The following is a 20,331-nucleotide window of genomic DNA, read 5'->3' as shown; positions in this document are numbered from 1 at the left end:
CTAGACCTCTCACCACAACGAAGGACACTCTTCTCTACCTAAAAAGAATAATGATCAAGGGTGGTATGTGCTTAACTCACCTCCTGTACCTTTGAGTCTCTATACTAACAGGCCTTCAAGAATCTTACTCTAGATTTGGGGTCAAGCTGCCTGAAAAAAGATATTTCTTGCAGAAATTCCAAAAATCCCAATGACTGGTCAAAATTCTAGACTCTGCAGTCTACTGTTCTTTTGTTATCCATTATCTTTCTATAGGGCTTTCAGGCCCATTGTTTTAATTAGGAACATCCAACCCACAATAAAACCCACTGTAAAAAAAGATGTATCCAAGGACCTCCCTCTATATCCTTACCTTAATTGAAACCCAGCCTTCAACAAGATCTTCTCTTCCCTCATATTCATCCCTCTGGGTAGAAGGTGCTCCATCTCCAAAATCATGAACTTTACTGACATTTCCTAAACTCCCTACTGGTACCTGACTTTTGTATAAAAAAACAAACAAGTATGGTAATAATAATAATAAACTTAAGGTGATGACAGTTACTTATGTGCCTTTTTCTACTCTTTAATTCAGCTGTCTTCTTCTGACTTCAAGATGCTTCCATATTTGTCCAATTGTTGGGTCACTGCCTCAAACATCCTTGACCTCTTAAATGTTTTAGCAAAGTATATTCACACTCATTGTGAGCATCCCTTTTCTATGGCCTTCCCCTTATGATGGATAGAAAGGTTGAAGTATCACATTCAAAATACAGATTAGAGTTTGTTGTGATTACAGTCACAACTTTTCCAGATATCTAAAGGTGCTAAGGTGAAATAGACAAAGAATTCAATCTAAAACTCCAGATAAATTAGACCTAAATCTTTCAATATTTGTTTCTCTTGAATAGATCTACTCCAAAAATTTAATCTGTGAATTGCTAATCACCCTCTTTCCATTCTCTTACACACTAACCCTCGCCATTTGTGTTCTATAATTTCATCATGGCTGTGGAGGGCCTGACCACTCCCCTTTATTCTATACCATCAGTCTTGAAATATCTTCATGTTATTCCATGTGAAGCATATAATCCATGGTACATAGCTTCAACCATCTCTTTCTTTAGACTCACCTGTCAGCCAACTCACATTCACCCTTTTTATTCAGCAATCAAGACTTGGTTCTGGGTTCAACTCTTTTTGGAAAGACTTTCTTGGACCTCCCCTCCAAGCAGGTAAAACTGTGCATTTTATTGCCCATTGTACTCTACCAAAACACCTTCTGTTGGCCTTGTTTGCAGAGCTACTTCCCTCTATGGGACTATAAGTTCACTGACAGCAAAGATCATGTTTTGTTTTGTTTTGTTTTCTGGATCTTACTGCCTGGCACAGAGATGAATGTTAAGTATGCACTTAATAAATGTCTTCTAAATTAACCAATAACTTATTCTCAGAAACTGCATTGATTTCACTTGCCTCTGTCCAAAAATGTTCAGTTGGTCTCATTCACTCTTTTTAAATAGACTTTATTTTCTTAACAATTTTAGGTTTTCAGAAAAATTGATAAGAAACTACAGATAGATCCCATATTATCCACCCACAAGTTTCCCCTGTTATTAACTCTTGCATCAACATGGTGCATTTGTTATAACTAATGAGCCAATATTTGCACAAGATTACTCATTTTAACCTATAGTTTACATTAGGGACCAGTCATTGTATTGTAGAGCTCTCTGGATTTTAACAAATGTATAATGACATATATACATTATTACACTATCATATGAAATTGTTTTACTGCCCTAAAAATGCTTCTGCTCTGTCTGTTCATCTTTCCCACCTTCCTCACCCAACCCCTTGTAATCACTTTTCTTTTTACTCCCTCCATGGTGTTGCCTTTCCAGAATGTCACAGAGTTGGAATCATATGGTGTGCAGCCTTTTCCAACCTGCTCTTTTCACTTAGCAATTATACTATATAGATTTTCTCCATGTTTTCTCATGGACTGATAGATCATTTCTTCTTATTGCTCAATAATAGTCCTTTGTCTAGATATACCACAGCTTGTATATCCATTCATCTATCAAAGAACATCCAGATTCCTTTCAAGTTTTGATAATTATAAATAAAGTTTCTATAAACATTCATATGCAAGTTTTTGTGTGGACAAGAATTTTTAACGCATTTGGGTAAATACCAAGGAGCTGATTGTGGGATTATATGGTAAGAGTATATTCAGTTTTGTAAGAAACTGACAAATTGTCTTCCAAGGAGGCCAACTTTGCTTTCCCACCAACAATAAATGAGACTTCCTGTCTCATTCTCTTTTCAGGATATAATGATTCATCCTTAAACATATGCTCATATATTACTCTTTGTTTTTTTAAGACTTGTCTTTTCAAGTCAGCATTTATTGCTGCTTACCCTCTGATCTCATAACATCTGGAAAAATCCTTACACCACTTCCCATAGCACATGGCCGTGAAATGACACCCCTGCTACCCTGCTGGTGTGGGTCTCAGTTCCTCTTTGCATCTCAAAGCAATATGTCTAAAAAATTGCCTGTATGGTTTCGATAAATGTTTATTTAATTACTTCATAGGGGATAAATGAATGAATGTATGATTTCTGTTTTCTTTTATGCACAGTGGCACAGAAAATTCAGAGTATAAAGCCCAGTTACACAAGTCTTTTCTGTCATTTCTACATGGTAGAACTAACAGGACTAGCAGGGCACGCATAGAATTTGAATTAAGAGCTTTATCAGATTACAACGATGAATAGTGCTGCAGTTCCAGAGGAAAGTACTACTAGAGAAAGTGCACTGCTCAGGAGAGAATGGAGAGAGCTCATGAATGGGCTTTGTTTTGTGGCCTTTTGTATAAGCTCAACATGTTTAATTCTAGGCACATCTAAGGGAGCACAGTAAACAAGAACATTAAGCTATGTGTCAGGAGAAATGACTCTATCCCTGGCTCTCCTGGTGAAAATCTCTGTGACTCTGAAAAAAGTCTTTACTTGGCTTTATCCTCTTGTTCCTCATATGTACAGTGAAAGTTTATTCATCCAACTTTCAAAATTGTACTGATTTCCTACTAATTGTTCCCAGATGCTTGGACCATGGTAAGAGCCAGATGATTGAAGTCCTAACTTCAACGTCCTTATATTCCAAGAGTGAGGAAGGCAATAGGAATAAGCAATTAACAAATAAATGGGTACATATCGAATAGCAATAAGTGATGTGAAACAATCACATAGAGATAGGTAATGGAGAGAGACTTCCCAGGGAATAATATTAAATTGAATGTTCTGTCGACCTCTCTGAAGACATGATATTTAACCTAAGACCTAAGTGGCCAGCAAGAGCCAGCCAGCTTTGTGAACATCTGAAACAGATGTTGCTTCTAAGATCACTTCCACCTCTCAGAATCTGATTTTATTGGTTGATTATGGCCATTGACCGTATGACATTTCACCAGTGAGGTTATATAAGGAAATTAATATTGCTTCTTGGAGGTCAGTGGTAAACAGGATTTGCAAGGTAATCTATCTGCCTGCTTTTAATAATTTGCAAATGGTATTTATCCCATCATCCATCCTTAACTTTCCTCTCACAACAGCACATTTTAAAAGTCCATCACTACACAATTTAGCACATTGAGTTGTTTTATATTCTAAGAATCATTTAACATATTTTTTTAACTGAAAGATGACTTAAGCAAAAAACTCTTTTGAAAGCATTGATATTAGGAAAATCAAAATAGGATTCAAATACCAGGAAAATAAATTCTTATCTAATTTGCCTAGCTAAGGGGCTCTAATGAATATGAGTCAGTTTTGATGTTAAATTAGAATAGCTAACATTCTTGGGAGTTTCATATATTAATTTTCCACATTTACTATATCTAACTTGATTCTTAGGTGATTATTACACTCATTATTAGATTCAAAATAATAACCTCTTGAACTTGTGTAGTCTAATACGTTCTTCACATAACTTGTAACAGTATAATTACATATTACCTCCATTTTAGAGAGGAGGAAATTGATGTTGAGGGAAACATTTACACAATGTCTACAGGCAATATTGGGAGGTCAAAGCTTGAAGACCAGGCCTGCCTTCCTTCTTTCCTTCCCTCCTTCCTTCCCTTCTTCCTTTCTTCCTTCTCAATATCCATGTGTCAGAGACTATGTGTGCTACTGGCAGTTTGGTCATGAATAAATCTAATCTCTGTTTTTAAAGAGCTCACATTCAAGTGGAGGAGACAGAAGAAAATTTCCCGAGTGTCGTCAACACAGCTGCTGTAGAGACACATACGATGGCCCACATAAGAGACTTCCCTCACAAGAGCCCACTGCCTTCTTTTCCATAACACAAAACCCGCAGGGCTGGATCTGCTTATACAAACACATCCACAGTGAGTCAGAATGGTCAAGTTGCAATCTCTGCATCTATTTCATTGAATAGAAACAGCCTAGGTCCATGTAAAGAGTTGACCATAAGGGAAGAGCTTTCCAAATGCAATTCAGTTACCTTTTCTTCACTGTTGCCTTTAATTTGCAATAAAAGCTACACGTATGATCAGGTTATATTAACTCTGAAATCTGGAAGGTCAGTTTTCCCATTCCAAATGTGTAAACTTAACTAATTAGCTAGTTGTGTGGATGACATATTCCACTAACACTGTAGGGCTGCTTTCAGTTATCAATTTAGGGAATATGGGTTTGACTAACATGTTCCATCTTCTTCATACATAGAAATAATACCTTCCTTGGAAAGGAATAAAACAAAATAAGTAGTGTCTAACTAGATCTAAATTTATTAACAAAGTAGCAAAGTCAATAGCAACGAAGTTGGATTCAGATGGTTTTTAGTTCTCATGGTGGTTCATCCACTCACTAACTGCATGGCAACTTGCACTGGTGAAGTTGATTAGGCTTGCTAAGCCTCAGTTTTCTCATCTGTAAAATGGGGGTAAGGCCTATTTATTGGGCTGATATTAGGACTTTATGTGTTAATATGTGTATTATTCTTAGCATAGTTCCTAATACCTAAGTGATCAATAATAAGAATATTTTTCTTACCTAGCAGAATTACATCATACATTCTATCCTTTTTAGTAGTATAAATAGAGCTACTACTTAAAATGTTTCAAAGTAAAAAAGCTTACGTGAAATATTCAGACCTGAAAAATCCATGATTATTAACATTTTCTTTATAGTTAAGGTTATGTTTTTCCCTTTCTTTGAACATTACATACCAGAGAGGTCATTACATAACCTCTGTTTATGTAAAGATCTTTACAGTAACTAGCTCCAACAAACTAACCAGTTATCACAGGCCAATCACTTTGCTGCTTATCAGCCTATCCAATCTTCATAACTATCCCATGTCCCAGGAGGCCTCAAAACACACCAGAATGATAGTTTGATCGTTCTGACTCTTAGCATTCTCCATATACAAGGCGGGGGGGGGACCCAAAAAACAGAATTTATGTATAAAAAAGCATGTATTTATTCTTACACACTTAAACTTTAGTCATCTTCAAAGTACTCTCCATTTCATACAATACACATATCAAGACTTTTTCCCACTGCTCAAAACAGTTTTTAAACTTATCAATTTTGATGCCTGTTAGTGCATTTGATGTTTTTCATTTCACCTCTTCCACATTGGCAAAACATTTCCCTTTGAGGGCTTTTTTCCATCAGGGAGACAAAAAAAAAGAATTGTTCTGGGTGAGATTGGGAAGGATGGGGCACAGGGGTAATGCCATGTTTGGTCAAAAACTGCTAAACACTCAGCTCAGTATGGGCAGGTATGATCATAAATCAATCATGAAATGGGCAAACATGTTGAAAGAGACTTCAAAAAAAATTCCCTGAAGCTCTGGGATGGGAGTAAAAGATAGAAAATTGTACTTGAACAATACTTAAAATAAAATTATTTTAAAAAATCCCCTGAAGCTGACTGCAGCCTCTCACAGCAATGCTAGCTGGTACACTGATACAGATGGGTTCCCAGAACACTCGGCTAGCAGGGAAGACTGTACTACAAGGGGCCTGCCCTCCAGAAGATGATTCTAGGTTTTGTGGGTCTCCCCTCATAAGCCTTCCTCATGGATTCTGTAGATACCTCCTCAGGTTTTTGGTGTGGCCTATAGTAAACACAAGCAATATAGAAAGCTTTAGATATTAAGTACAGTACATAATAATGAATAGATATTGTTTATAAACTGAGTTATTCTAGCCATTAATTGTATTATTATAACTACATACAATTGTAATTTTAATTAAAATGATACCAGATAGGCTTCTTTGAGAATGTCTTATTCAAAGAAGTGAAGATCTCAACTAAATAAATGAAACCATGTACTTAATTACTTTTTAATTTTAAGTTGGTAAAGCAGCCAGAACCCCCATCAAAATAATTCACTTTTCCTTCCCACACAATTCCATAGTATTGAAAACTGCAGCAAATGAAAGGGGTGAGGGGGAAGGGAAATACAAGTCAGAACCATATTTGGCAGTGACCATCTGGCTATTTTAACCCCTTGTCTGTGGCACATGGCATGAAGGTTAGCAGAAGTTTAAACAAAAGCCAACAGAAAATCATCTGCACTAACAAAACGGAAAGCCTCTCACTGAGAATTTTTAAAGCTTCCAAGAACAATCTGAGCCAAAATGAACACAGTCAGTACTTCAGCTTAGAAAAGATGGCACTGGTTTGTTAATAACTACTCCCTTTCCTCCTGTTGGCTGTTTAATAGCACCAAGTTTGGGTTTTGCAACTGTTCATATTTGAAAGAGTTGGACTCTTTGTATTACTTGGAGTCACAAGCACTCCCTTCTAGAGGTTTAAAGAAAATGAAAACATAATGAGAAAGCAACATTACTTCCCAATCTCCTAGCATGTTCAATAGTTGCTCCCACACAGCATTTCCAAATGCCTGCTTTGCATGTGGGCTTCCCACCTGCCAGAGTCTTGTCAGGAGAAGTCCCACAGCACTAGCTACTCATCTGCTCTGTGTGGCCTGCAGAGTTATTTAATTGCAGTGCAGTTTGCACACTTTGGAAGAACTCTGTCAGAACCAACTCTGTGAAGAAGAAATCGAGGACCAGCCTCCCCAGAAAGTCAGAGGCTTCATTTCATTGGCAGCCTTGGCAGAAAGTGCTGCCAAAGTGAGAGGACATGCTGCCTATGAATCTTGCATTTCTATGTGGGTCAGCTTCCATTCAGTTGTAAGCAACATATATCTGTTTGAGCAGACTGGGGTAGTATCTTAGCCATTTCTCTATCTGTGTGGATCTCTATTCTTATCCATATCTATGAGCAATATTTACATATGATAAAATCACACAGAAAAAAAAACAAGCAGAAAAGATGGCAATTTTTAAAAAATTATTGGGAACCTTTAAAAAATTATATTAAGATTTTCTGAAAAGACAAATACAGTAGGATAGTATCATCTAAAGAAAATCCCTTCTTGATATTTACCTATTCATTGTTTGACTTTTTTTCTTATGACAATTTTGCAAAGAACTTTAGAAAACTAAAGCCTCGGAAGTGCTTTTCCATTTGTTTAGCTGTTACAGTTTCTCCCATGCAAAGTATGTTTATTTAAAGCATCTGCAGCTACACATTTACAATGTGTTTGTTAAATTAGTTAAGAGGCTTTAATTGGGCATTGGAGATTAGTTGCACTATTCCCAAATCTCTTTACTAAAAATACAGGAGAACAGTGAGTAGTTTATTTATAACCTCGTTACTTTGGGCCATTAGTGATGCCATCGTTTTTCTCCTCATGGTTTTAATATGTCAAATTCATAGCCTGGTTTGCTCATGTTTTATAAAGTAGCCTACAACAATTTTAAGTTAAATGCAGTGCATCCACCTGCTAAATTTGGAACAGAAAAGGATGGAAGAGTTCAAAAAACTGCATTAAAGCTGCAAATAGATTTTGTAATTTTTCTGTTCATTGCCCATGGAGAGAATTTACAATATTATTTTTCATTCATGTAAAAATATACAAAATTATACTATCTTGCTTCATTATAAGATATTAAAATTAAAAATAAAGAGTATTTCCAATGGGAAATAATATTCTTCCTCACTATTCCTGTAACCATGAATCTGTGTCACTTCTATGTGCATTAAGACAGAAGTGGATAATAACATATTGTCACCTACAACACTGTCTGAAAGAATTTGTGTGATGAACGTGTATCAGGAAATCTGCTTGGCATCTGATAATCATTCACACACAATAAAGAAGACTGACAAATTGAATCCTGCTTCCCTCCCCACCTGCAGGTGTGAGTTCAGTTTCAGAGAGCAACAGGGTTCATGCTAAGCCATCACACCAGAAAAAAACATGCTGACTCATCTCACTTCTAAAGGGATGTCCCTCTGCAGCCCCCACATTCCGATTAGCTTTACAAATCCACTGGGCCCTCGTTTTTCTCTAAATGAGAATTTCTGTGAAGCAGTGCTCCTGAAAACCTGTCCTGATTTAGGACAGCCCGAATCAGCCTACTCTGGGAGACAAAGGTGATGGAGGCATGACCCACAAGGCATCGGCCTTCCTGCCCAACTTCCATCTGTTCAAGGAGAAGTCCTACATTAAAACAAAGATTGATTAACTACCACCAAGATGGTCTTAATATTCCTGTTAGCTACATTAGACCTTAGACATGTTTCTTCTTGACTTTTTCTTAGAGTATTTACTTTAGAAAACTTCCAACTGTAAATTTTTTCTCGGCCCTTTAGAAATGTAAACCTTCTACAAGCCAGAAAAGTCCTCAGGGTCCTGGAAGCCCTCTCTTTGAAATATAGTCATGGAAGGAGATAGCGCCCTCTACCCCAGTTTCTGTGGCAAGGTAGGAGCTCAACTTCAGGAACTAACAATTAGTAAATGCAGATGGCCTACCTCTAATGCCCTTCAGCCACTTTTCCTTTTAAAAGTACCAGAATTTAAAAATTCTCCATCGAGAATTTAAAAATTCTCTTGTCATTTGTTTTAGGAGAGTTAAATTCAATCTCTCTCCCCTGTTAAATAGTCTCTCTTCCCTACTGAAATGTCCTTCAGTAAAATCCTCCTGGACTGGTCTAGTGCAATTTGTCTTTTACAGTACTCAATTTTTTTCTCAATAAGAGTGAGACAGATGCTGAAACCTAATTACTAGCAACTAGTCATTCACTGCATGAACGGCTTTAAAAAATCCTTTATTTTACAAAGGAAGATGTTTTGGCTTCTGCTGAAACTCCTTTTGTGGGATATGAATTTATGAAAACTATAAGCTACCAATGTTTTTGTGGTTTTATGATGAGTAAACTGGCTCAGTAACGCTCCAAACCCTTTAATTTGAGTATTTCTGCATAGAAAATAACCGCAACATTATTTTTTAACAAATGGTCTGACTCATACTTGTTCCATATATTTTTTACCCCTTCCTCCTCTTTTACCCTGAGACACTATTCTATCCCTTAGTTCTCAATGAATTATTCTGATTGATGCTTACTGAGAAAGAGAGCACCAGTGAGTAAGAAGTCTGAATAAAGATATGAGAAAATAATTTGTTCATTATCTCTTTAATAATTCCCTGGTGGTGCCAATTCCCTCCAGCCCTGTAAAACCAAGTGGCAAAGATAAAAGTATATCCCCGCTGATGAAGTCTACTGTGATATGAAGAATGAATCTCATTGTGGCTGACGGCAAAAGGTTAACAAGGAAATGATTAACTTACGTACAAAAGCTCCTTCCTCTTCCTGCGCCTTTCAAGTCTTCATCACAGAAGGAAAAGACTGTGGCTTGGAAAGAAGCCATTTATGACCTTCTTGCAGAAATTCTAATATTTTGCTTTAATTTACTAATGCTGTGTTCTCTTTTATTTTTAGGAACTTGTAAAGTCAACTAAATTAAGAGCAAAATGTGTAAGTAAAGTAACTACTTTCCAGAAGTCAAGTGATGGAAAGTATCTGCAATAAATTAAACAAAATAATCAAAATACTCTAAAACTTTTTTCTTATTCAATATGATTCAAAACAAGTATAAAGGACACATGGACAAAAACTAGGGGGAGTGGAAATGGGAGGGAAGTGGGAGGGCTGAGGGGAGGGCTGGGATGGGAGTAAAAGACAGAAAACTGTACTTGAACAACAATTAAATTTTTAAAAATAAATAAATAAATGCAAAAAAAATGTGAGGAACTAACAGTCTCCTGCCTGGCACTGATAAAGCTTGCCCTGGAACAACGAAAGGTGTGTCTAGCACACGCGTGTCTGCACCATTTCCTGTCATGGTGTGCATGCGCGTGCACGTGCATGGTCTATGCCCAGCTGCGGCAATGAATCGGTCAGTGCCATGAATATTCTCTAGAGCCACAGAGAGAGCTACTATTGATTACAACTTATTTTTGTAGTGCAGGAGAAATTTCACATAAGCCAAATTGTTCAGTATAAATGAAGATATGCTTAAATAGTGTACAGAAAAATAATGATGTATGTACCTTTCAGGAAAAAAAGTATATTTATTTCATTAAATTAAAAAAAAATTATTGCATCAAAACCTTGTTTTAATCAGACATCCTAGTATGTAACATGTCTAAAACCTGTCAACGTATGAAAATACCAAACTTGTAGAGAATTTTTGTGAGCTTATTTGAGCCAAATTGAGAATTACCAGGAAGCAAAATCTCAATGGATCATGAAAATGGCAGTCTTGCAACTTTCTTTATACATTACCATCAAAAGAGAAAATGTAAGTGGGTTGCATGGAATCCATTGGTGACCTATTAGGCAGGCAAGAGAAAGCGATGCAGGGAAACATTTGGGATTGGATAAAATGTAAAATGGTAGACACATACTTGTTTTACGCAGCTGGGTAGGTATGGGGTAGTTAACAGATGACAACAGTGAGGGGATATGTGGTCTCCCTCCGGTGTGGTGCCTGTGCTTTGCGGGGACGGGGGGTCTAGAAAAGGGAAATCACTTTCCCATTCCATAGGTATGTTATCTACAGATGCAAAAAGACAATGACAGACTCAATTAAGGTGCAGGTCGACTTTTGTCAGGGAAGATGCCTACCTGCCATAAACTGCTTTTAATTCATGTTTTGTTTTGTTTTGTTTTTCAGACCATCCTATGTGCTTTCATTAGGTCTCTGAGTGTGTAAGGCTGACACACAGGCCTGCCCTGAGTGTCTCAGGTTTAATACAAGGCCTTTTTCTTGCACAAATCCCAAATGCCTTGAGAACTAGGTATAAATGTAATGTAAATAGATGGAGCTGTATAGGTCAATTATAAGTGAGATTCAATATGAAGCATTATTCTAGTTGCTCACTAGAAGGTACCTCTTCCAGGATATTCAAATTCATCTTTAAAACCATCTCCTGGCCCTCACAGATCTGCTCCCAGGCATGTTCCCCTACCCCCAAGTATGCAATCCCTGAAGTATCGCATGACCCTGCTTTCTGGCTGTGAAATGTAATGTTGGAATAACTTAAGTGTACTTAGGATATAAAAGTCCATTCTAGTTGTAATAGTCACAAGTTGTGTCAATTAGTTGTATTTGAAGTAGTACCTAGTTTGCAAAAAAAATCAGTATAAACAGACAGAGCATTAATTATTTTGATAACTCTCTTTGGCCCTTACCTTACTCTCTCCCATTCTTGAAGCACATCTCTGCACACATGTACTAATGCCAATGTATTTACCTTCCCTGGTTACTGCTGAATTCTTTCATCAGGACATATTTTCCAAGGTATAATTACCATATAATCTCCTAACAAGATCATGGCAAATATTTCAGTCATAGACTTTACTTCCAGGTCCTGCCATGTGAAATGTTTGATACTAGAAGATAGGTTTGATCTTCAGTATGTTTCAGAAACTTTCACCCAAGTTCATATCATTATTTGCAAAAGTGCTCTCAGCACTGGGACTCCGAGATGGAACAGAAACAAGCCTAATGAGTCCTTTTGGGGTTTACAGAAGCAATCACAAACTTGGAAGAAACAAGAAGCAGTAAACTGATTGATGGTCCCTGCACACTGCTGCACACAGCACACCCATGAGGAGCACACGAGTGTATATTCTTTCAAATATGTGTGAGGCTTTCGGTGACTATGTAGATTATATGTCAAATGCTATATAGCCGGCAGTCCAGGAATAGTAATTAATAAATAGCAATGACGACATATAAACAGTATTTATATAAAGTAGATATCTTGCAGTGTCTCTGAAAATAAACTGATTTAGTTACTACTTAAATATAATTATAAAACAGATTTTGATCTCACAAGGACTAGTTCTTCTTCTACTAGATAATTTTCTATATATTTTGCCACATGCCAAACTCTACCCCCCAAAGCAGTTATGTGTCACCCTGTCCCAAAGCTCTCCTAAACAAGAATGAAATCAAAAGTTTAAAAGTCTCTGGGTAGTGTATATTAGGAAATATCAGCCCCATTCCCAGTGAATAGACAGCTCAATGAAAAGCAGCTACTATTTTCACAGGGTGTCTTGATCAATTTAGGATTCCAGGTCCTGGGAGCCCAGATTCACAGCCATCTGTCAGTGCTGAGAGACATGCACTTAAATATCAGCTGTGCAGCGGAGCTAACATTCCCACATGGGAACTAGGCAGTCGCTCTCTCCTGACTTCCACCCCTCAACAAGTGCAACACATTTCCCAGCTTGGCTGTCCAAAACACAGAGAGAGCGGCAAGGAGGAAGGAGACAAGATGGTAATGTAAGACAGAGCTAATAAAAGAACCAAATGAATCACAAGCAATCTGGCAAGCAGTGATCAAGCCTATTGTGCCTCCAGTTCACTACTCCAGAGACAGAAAAGCCTTTATCTTTCCCTAAAGAGAAAATGGTTTGTGCCCCTAAAAGCTTGCAGATATTACCTCAAGATTCCCCTTACCTGTCCTTAGCATATAAAAGAAGGACGTTAGTGTGGTCTTATATAATTTCAACAGACTTTATTCTTGCAAATGATATGTATTCTTATATACATATATAAAAATATGTATTTCTCTTAGTAAAACTAAATTATTATGCCAATGGCCTCAGGTATATAATTTTATTTACAAATAAAGTAATATCTTTACTCCATAATTTAATATGAAATATTTATCTTTTGCATGGTAACACACTTAAGAAAATATAGATATTGCTTTTATTTTCTTACTGTTTGCAGATATGACATTTGATAGCAGCTCTCGTGCATTTGCTTTAAGAGTAAGCAGTGTGCCTGGTTGCCAGGGTGGGAAGATTGAAAAAAAAAGGCTCTTTTCCTTAAAATTCTTCAGTAAAAGATTTGATACAGTTTTAAAGTTTCTTTATCTTTGAGAGTACATATGTAAGCATAAAAACATACACAGTACAAAATCCTACAAATATCAGTGAAGATACACCGACTGGAGTAAACTTGATCTACTTGCCATATAATCGCAAGCACAGACTGAAAACTATAGTGTGGATTTAAATGTCTTATCAGCTGAGTTATAAATTTTTCTGAGATAAAAGTGCTTTCCATTTCTGTTACTCACTTAAAACCGAAGCTAAATGTTTTCTATACATCCTAAGTGCTTTCTAGCTTTTGATACATACAATATATTAAAGACATTAGAGAAAGATCTTAAATCACAAACAATCCTATTAAGTAGAACCTCGAATATATACTTTATTAAAAGACAAAAACATTCTCTTCCTACCCTTTTTTTTTCCTTAAAAGACATTTACTAAGTTGCTGCATGTGCCAGACACAGTTCTAGGAATTTGCAAGGCAGCAATGAACAAAACAATGATTCCTGTCCTTGTGGAGCTTACAATCCAGTCAACAAGTGAGTGCATCATGGATACCTGCTGTGTGACCTGAGCAAGGCACTTAACTTCTCTGTTCTTCAGTCTCCTCACCTGCAAAAGTGGGATATTAATCCTCTCTACCCCACAGGTTTTTGATGAATATTAAATTGGCTCATATGCACTTTGTGCATATGAGTTACTATGTATAAAGCGTCCTACACAGAGTAAGTCCTATAGTATAAACATTAATTTTATCATTTTGTTCTAACTTGTGTCAATGTAAATGTGTACAAAGATAAAAATATTAAACTGAACCATTTGAAATTGACATTATTGTAGGCAATTGTAAGCCTTCAGTTCAACTTATAATTTAAGACAGTAGTTCTTATCTGTGCCTATACATTATAATTACCTGCGGAAACTTTTAAAACTACCAGTTCCAGAGCCCACCCCAGACCTACTAAGTCAAAATTTTGTAGGTGAGGTGTGGGTGTCATTGTTTTTAAATTGCCAGGTGATTGCAATGGGCAGCCAGAGATGAGAATTATGGGAAGTGTGAGAAAATTGGCAAGTGATGTCAAGGAAGCAGACAGAAAGAAGAACTGGTCAATGATGTTAAATGCTACACAGAAGTCATGTAAAAGCAAAATTGCCTTATAATTTTTAGGGAGGCATATTCACTTGGTTGTTCCTTGAGTTCATGACTATCTCCACTGACAAACACAGCAACTCTGCTTTTATTTCTGCCCGATTTCTTACTGACACTCAGAAGTGGTCCAGGGCATAGAGTTCAGGTAGTCAGTTGTCAGAAATATCATTGTTATAACAAAGCATGAGTAAACAAATTTAAACTTTCAAGTTTTTAATAGGAAATAAAATATATTTAAGTTTTTATTATGATTTCTCTGTGTATCATAGCTAAAAGTACAAAATAAAAATGTAGCCTATTTCTAAAATTCAGACACACAGGAGTTGGTTGTAATCCAAAACTCATGTCAAACATATCAACATCTACCAGTCCATGAGAAATGTTTGAAAGTTGGTTATTTCAGTGTTTTGAAAGTATGGAAATATGGTTTTTACAGTATAATGGGTTATTTCAAGGACATCTTTGTAATGTAATCTCTTCATCATCAGTAGTAAGGAGTGTTTATCGGAACCATGTAATTGGTAAATCGACCTAGGAAAAAGTCCTCCAGATATCTGATAAGCCTCAGCTGCTAGTCTTCTCTTCAACGGTTTTAACATGAAGATGTGACTCTGTAAAGGAAGCTTATATAAATCTGTGAGAGATGGGGAAAGCTTGAAGGAAACCAAATTTGTATGATAGATCCAAGTAGGCCTTGACATATGTGAATTATAAGCTACATCTAAGAGGATAAAATGTAATAATAAAATAAGTGCCCATCTGATCTCTTTGGTTGACTAAAAGCCTATTCCCTATGCTCATAGAGCACTTTGTGCATATTTGAATTTCAGATGCATGTTAAAATAATACGTTATATGACACAACCACACAGTATTTTGAAATTATGATTTTATCTGCTACTTTCCCAGCACAATACATGCCCATTCATCCTCGCACCTTAGATTATCTAGCAGAGTACCTAGCAACACAGAGAAACATTTTTGCAGAGCTAAGCAGAAGCATAGCTTCATGTACTACCACAGCAACAAACAACAATTTAAATAGAATAAAAAGGTGTCATGAGCCAATAAGAGAAAGTGTAAGATGGATGTGAGGAAAGGAATGTGATAGCCAGCCGCCTTCAAAGATCTGACATACTGTCACTTAGAAGAGGGATGGAGCCACTCTTCATGATTATGAGGTAGTAGTCTCAGTTAATGTGTGGTACCTTCCAAGACAAAGGTAAGAATCTTAGATCAAGAGAAGTAACAAAAAATCTTAAAAATGAAATTTATGGCTATGTCTTATTTTGAATTTCCCAGCCATGATGTTTCCAAATTGGTATTAGTAGCCACATATTAAAGAAGGGACTCATCCATTATTTCTTTATTAAATAATGTTCTCTACTATGTTCTGGGTAGAGTGCTATGCTCTAAGAATACACAGTCCATGGCTCAAGAAATTTACCCTTTGTCCTGACAGGGGTGGTTCAGTTGCTCGAGGGTCATTCCCCAAAGTGAAAGTTCGTCAGTTCGATTCTGAGTCAGGGCACTTAGGAGATGCAACTGATTGACATTTCTCTCTCCCATTGATGTTTCTTTCCCTCTCGTTCTCTCTCCCCCTCCTCTAAAAATAAATAAATAAAATAGTTTAAAATAGTTCACCATTTAATAGGAGATACAAGCAAGTAAATAAGAATAACAGTCCTCTTGTGGGAAAATACTAGTGTACAATGATGAAAGCACATAGAAAAGATAATTTCTTGTTGGGAAATTTAAAAAAAATTCCTTTCCCTGACTTTCTAACTTAAAAAAAAATTAAGGTAGATAATCTTCAATTACTTTGAAACTCTGGTATGTCTAGTTCCACACACCTCCCAGAAGTGCAAAGCACTGGAGAAACTGGGCTACTTACCTTGAAATCATTTGGAGTTTTGAAGAGTTTTTCCCCTGAGTGATAGCCCTTTGTAAGGCATATCTGTCACTTCTTCCTCTGCCACACTGTCACTACAATTTTTATTATAGATACACATATATGAAAAATTGGACTATTTCTACTGTCTTTAATTATGTTGATTCATATGTGAAAGACACTATTCTGAGAATACACTAGCTTTTAGTTTTCTATTTCTAATGTAGTGTTACCTCTGAAAAGAGCAATAATTTGAACTTGATAATTATGTAAAAAGTCAAGCTGTACATAGCATTACCAAAACAAATAATTCAACTCAGATGACTATCTAATGGTAATTCTTACATGGGAGGCAGTTGCAAAAATGTAATATACATATGTACCCTATTTTTTTTTTACTTTTGAATGTTTTTGTTATTAGTGACTGGCATTTTGTTTAGATGAGGATTATAAAACATGATGTATTTTGATTTCTATTTCTAAAATATTAAAATTTAAAATGTGTCTTAGAATTTCTTTTAAAATATGAAAGCGCTAACAAATATCTCTTTTTTCTTTTGTATATTGTAAACTAGAACAACATATTTTACTAAAAATATGAACCAAAGATTAAAATTTAAAAAGCTATGACTTTTTTTACATGTGTATTTAATAAACAAGTAGATATAAAGGTGAACATACAGAGAGGTAGTTGAGGTCAAATTAAAATTTTCTAAATTTAAGAATAAACCCTTAAAAATGTACACAATCCATTAAATCAACATATGCTAAAGGCATATTTCTATTTGAATTTGATTAAATAGAATATTTAAAATAAAAGTATTATCCCTTCTGTAACGAGCTCAGTTTTTATATGAGCTTAAATGGCAATTGTCATATTGCTTCTTAAGCCTCCTCAGAGTGTTATAATGTACAAGCTAGCTCCTTGGATTTATCACTTTCAAAATGGCCATAAAAGTTTCAGGACACTGGATCAGAAGATAGGCCCTCTGATGTAGTAACTAACTGATTTTTCAGATATGTCTGACATACTCCTCCACCGCCTTGCAATGTGAGAAATCCGACAATTCTTTACAATACCCAGAACAACCCTGGGAACAGGACATGAATATTCAATAACGATGTGTTAAATAATCCATTCACTTTGCCCCCTCCTTATTTGTGGCTTAACTTTCACCAGAAACGTGGAAACTACTATCATAACCTCTGCTCCTTATGGTGCATAGGTATTTTTAACTCTTGTCATTTTATTATTTCAGATCCGTATTCTGACTGGTAGCATTGTCCTGCTTTTTGTAAGCAATTACTATGTGTCTAGGGGCAATGCATCCACTGCTGCGGGAGAGCAGGGAAGAGAAGACCTGTCAGAATATCACCAAAAGCCCAGCAAAAAGTTAGAACACATGCACAAAAAGATAAAATAGTTTCACTACTGTGCTGGGGAAAAATTTTTTAAAAGAAAAAGAAAAAAGTAAAATCACAGCTCAAGAATGAAATAAGAGTAAAAACAGCAAAATGAAATAAGAAATGAGAGAATCAGAAAAAAACAGGTCCTGAATATATTAAACTGAAGATGAATAATGAGCAGTACTAGTAGGACAAAGCACATTTTGTGATAACTAATCAGAATTTGAAAATTAATAATTATATGAGCTTTACAATTAGACTAGACATATTAAATAATTCCAGCTCTGCATTCCTGTGCCCTTTGTTAATGCCCAAATATAATGTAAAATAAGTAAATTATAAGGCATTAAATATCCAATATGGTACATAGGTAGGAAGTAAGTGCAGATATGCATGTCAATTTTTGTAGCTACTACGTAGTGAATACTCTAGAGTATGCATGTGGTTAAGAACAAGGAAGTTACGTTTTCATAGATAACAATGCCTCTCAGATGATATATGACTAGAAGGGTAAAACCAGCTATTTAGTGTCACACATGGTGATAAAAGAAAGGAAAATTATAGGATCATATATTGAATACAAAAGTTAAAATATAATATGGAAATATATTAATAAAAGATATTAATAAAACAATACCCATTTACAAAACACTTTCAGATATATACATTGATTGTAATCAATACGAACTTGAAAATTTCCAATTATTTAATTAAATTGGATCATAAACTTTGACAAAAAAAGAAACAAAAATTAAAAAGATATATATATATACACACACATATATATAAAAATCCAGTGAAAATGCTATGCTATCTGGATTGTCTTTACATATGGGTTAATTAATGTTAATGTTATATTTACCAGATTTATCCTCTCTCCATTGTATACACACAAACCTTGTGTCCTGTATAAAGAACCCAATTCAAGATTGTTCAGCCTTTCATTTTAGTTATCTTTTCTCTGATAGTGAATTATGTTACAGATGTAAAAATAAGCATCATATTTCATTGTATAATTTTTAATACTTCATTGTAGCAAAACATGAAACAATACGTTCATTTTTCTACTTACAAAATTATCCAAACATAAAAAGATCAGTCCAGAAACTCGAATCATAAAATGATCAAAATCAAAACTGAACCCTTTTAAGGTCAGTTTTTTAGAATTATTGGTATGAATCTTTAAAATCAGTTCACAATTATTGGGATGCAGAAAAAAAGGAAAGTCAACATAGATGACTTCCCTCCCAAAGTGTTGCTGCTGCTGCTGTCGTCAACGTCTTCTTTAGTGTGTAACTAACCTTAGGCCTCTGTTGTGAATTTTGTCTATCAAGTGACAACAGGCTAATAAAAGAGAGATCCTAAAGTTGGGATCTTTGTAAATTCCTTCTAAATTCTGAAGCAAATTGTTATCTAAAATAATTTTCTTCATTCCTGCAAAGACAGAGAAATGTATCAGTGATAGAAGGACCATGCGCGCGCGCGCACACACACACACACACACACACACATTCACATGTAAAAAAGCACCCCCAACATATTAGAGGTAGACCTTTACTCATTCCATATGAAAATAATAATCATTTTAATATATAATATATGTACTTTATTATATATGTAATTAATCAAGGGCAGTGTAAATATTTCTTCCAAATGTTATATTATATTCTTAATAATTACAATCAGGTCTCATTAAGAAGTGTTGGGCACTCAATGGACATTAAATAAAGTTCAAATAACTGAATTACCAAACATAAAATGTCTATCCTTTGGAATGTTCCCTATCCTTTGGAAACTTATATTTACTTATTAGTCATCTCTTTAGCATAGTTCTTACCTCCACGTTAATATTTAATACAGGAGCGCCCTTCCTCCCTGATTTGTGCTTTATTCCTTCCATGTACACACTACTGGTGCTGGCATATAACACCATCTTATCCCCCATTGACATGATCTCTAAGGGTTCCAGGACTTCTTGGCAGATGCATTAATAAATGGAATCACTAGTTCATAACTAACTTGACTTTGTGATATCCTGCTGATCCCACAAAGCAAACGAAGTCTCCCACATCCTCCTCATCCAAAACACCACGTTCACCTGCCGCCCATGTGGAGCAGAACAGACAAGGTGGAGGAAAGATTCAGTTGATCGCCTTTGAGAAGCTTCTTTGACTTTCTATGATCTGACCATGTGCCTCTTGCAGTGTCATATGTGGAGAGTTCTAAATGATATAATGTTACATCGAATACGAAAACACATGTTCTTTGTTTTTATCACACCTGTTTTCTAAATCACGGTGTTTATAACCCGTCTCAAGATATCAGGTACCTAGACCTTCTCTTTGGTTTTCACATTTTTTTCCATTTAATGCAAAAGAAGAATATTGTGCAATCCAGGGTCCATCAAAGTTAGTTGACCTTTAATAATGACACATTGCCAGAAGCCTGCCAGGATATAGGAGAGAGGGCGAATTTAACGAGCAGTTTATTTCACAAGTTGGGACCCACAGAGCCTACTTCCAGTCTAAATTAAGCCCCCAAATATTATTCAAATGCATGATTCAAACACCACAACCTTTACGTAGAAATAGTC

Source organism: Phyllostomus hastatus, unplaced genomic scaffold (genome assembly GCF_019186645.2).
Source record: "Phyllostomus hastatus isolate PE091 unplaced genomic scaffold, TTU_PhHast_1.1 phas_contig_1, whole genome shotgun sequence".
NCBI classification, from domain to species: domain Eukaryota; kingdom Metazoa; phylum Chordata; class Mammalia; order Chiroptera; family Phyllostomidae; genus Phyllostomus; species Phyllostomus hastatus.
This window is presented reverse-complemented; position numbering follows the sequence as displayed.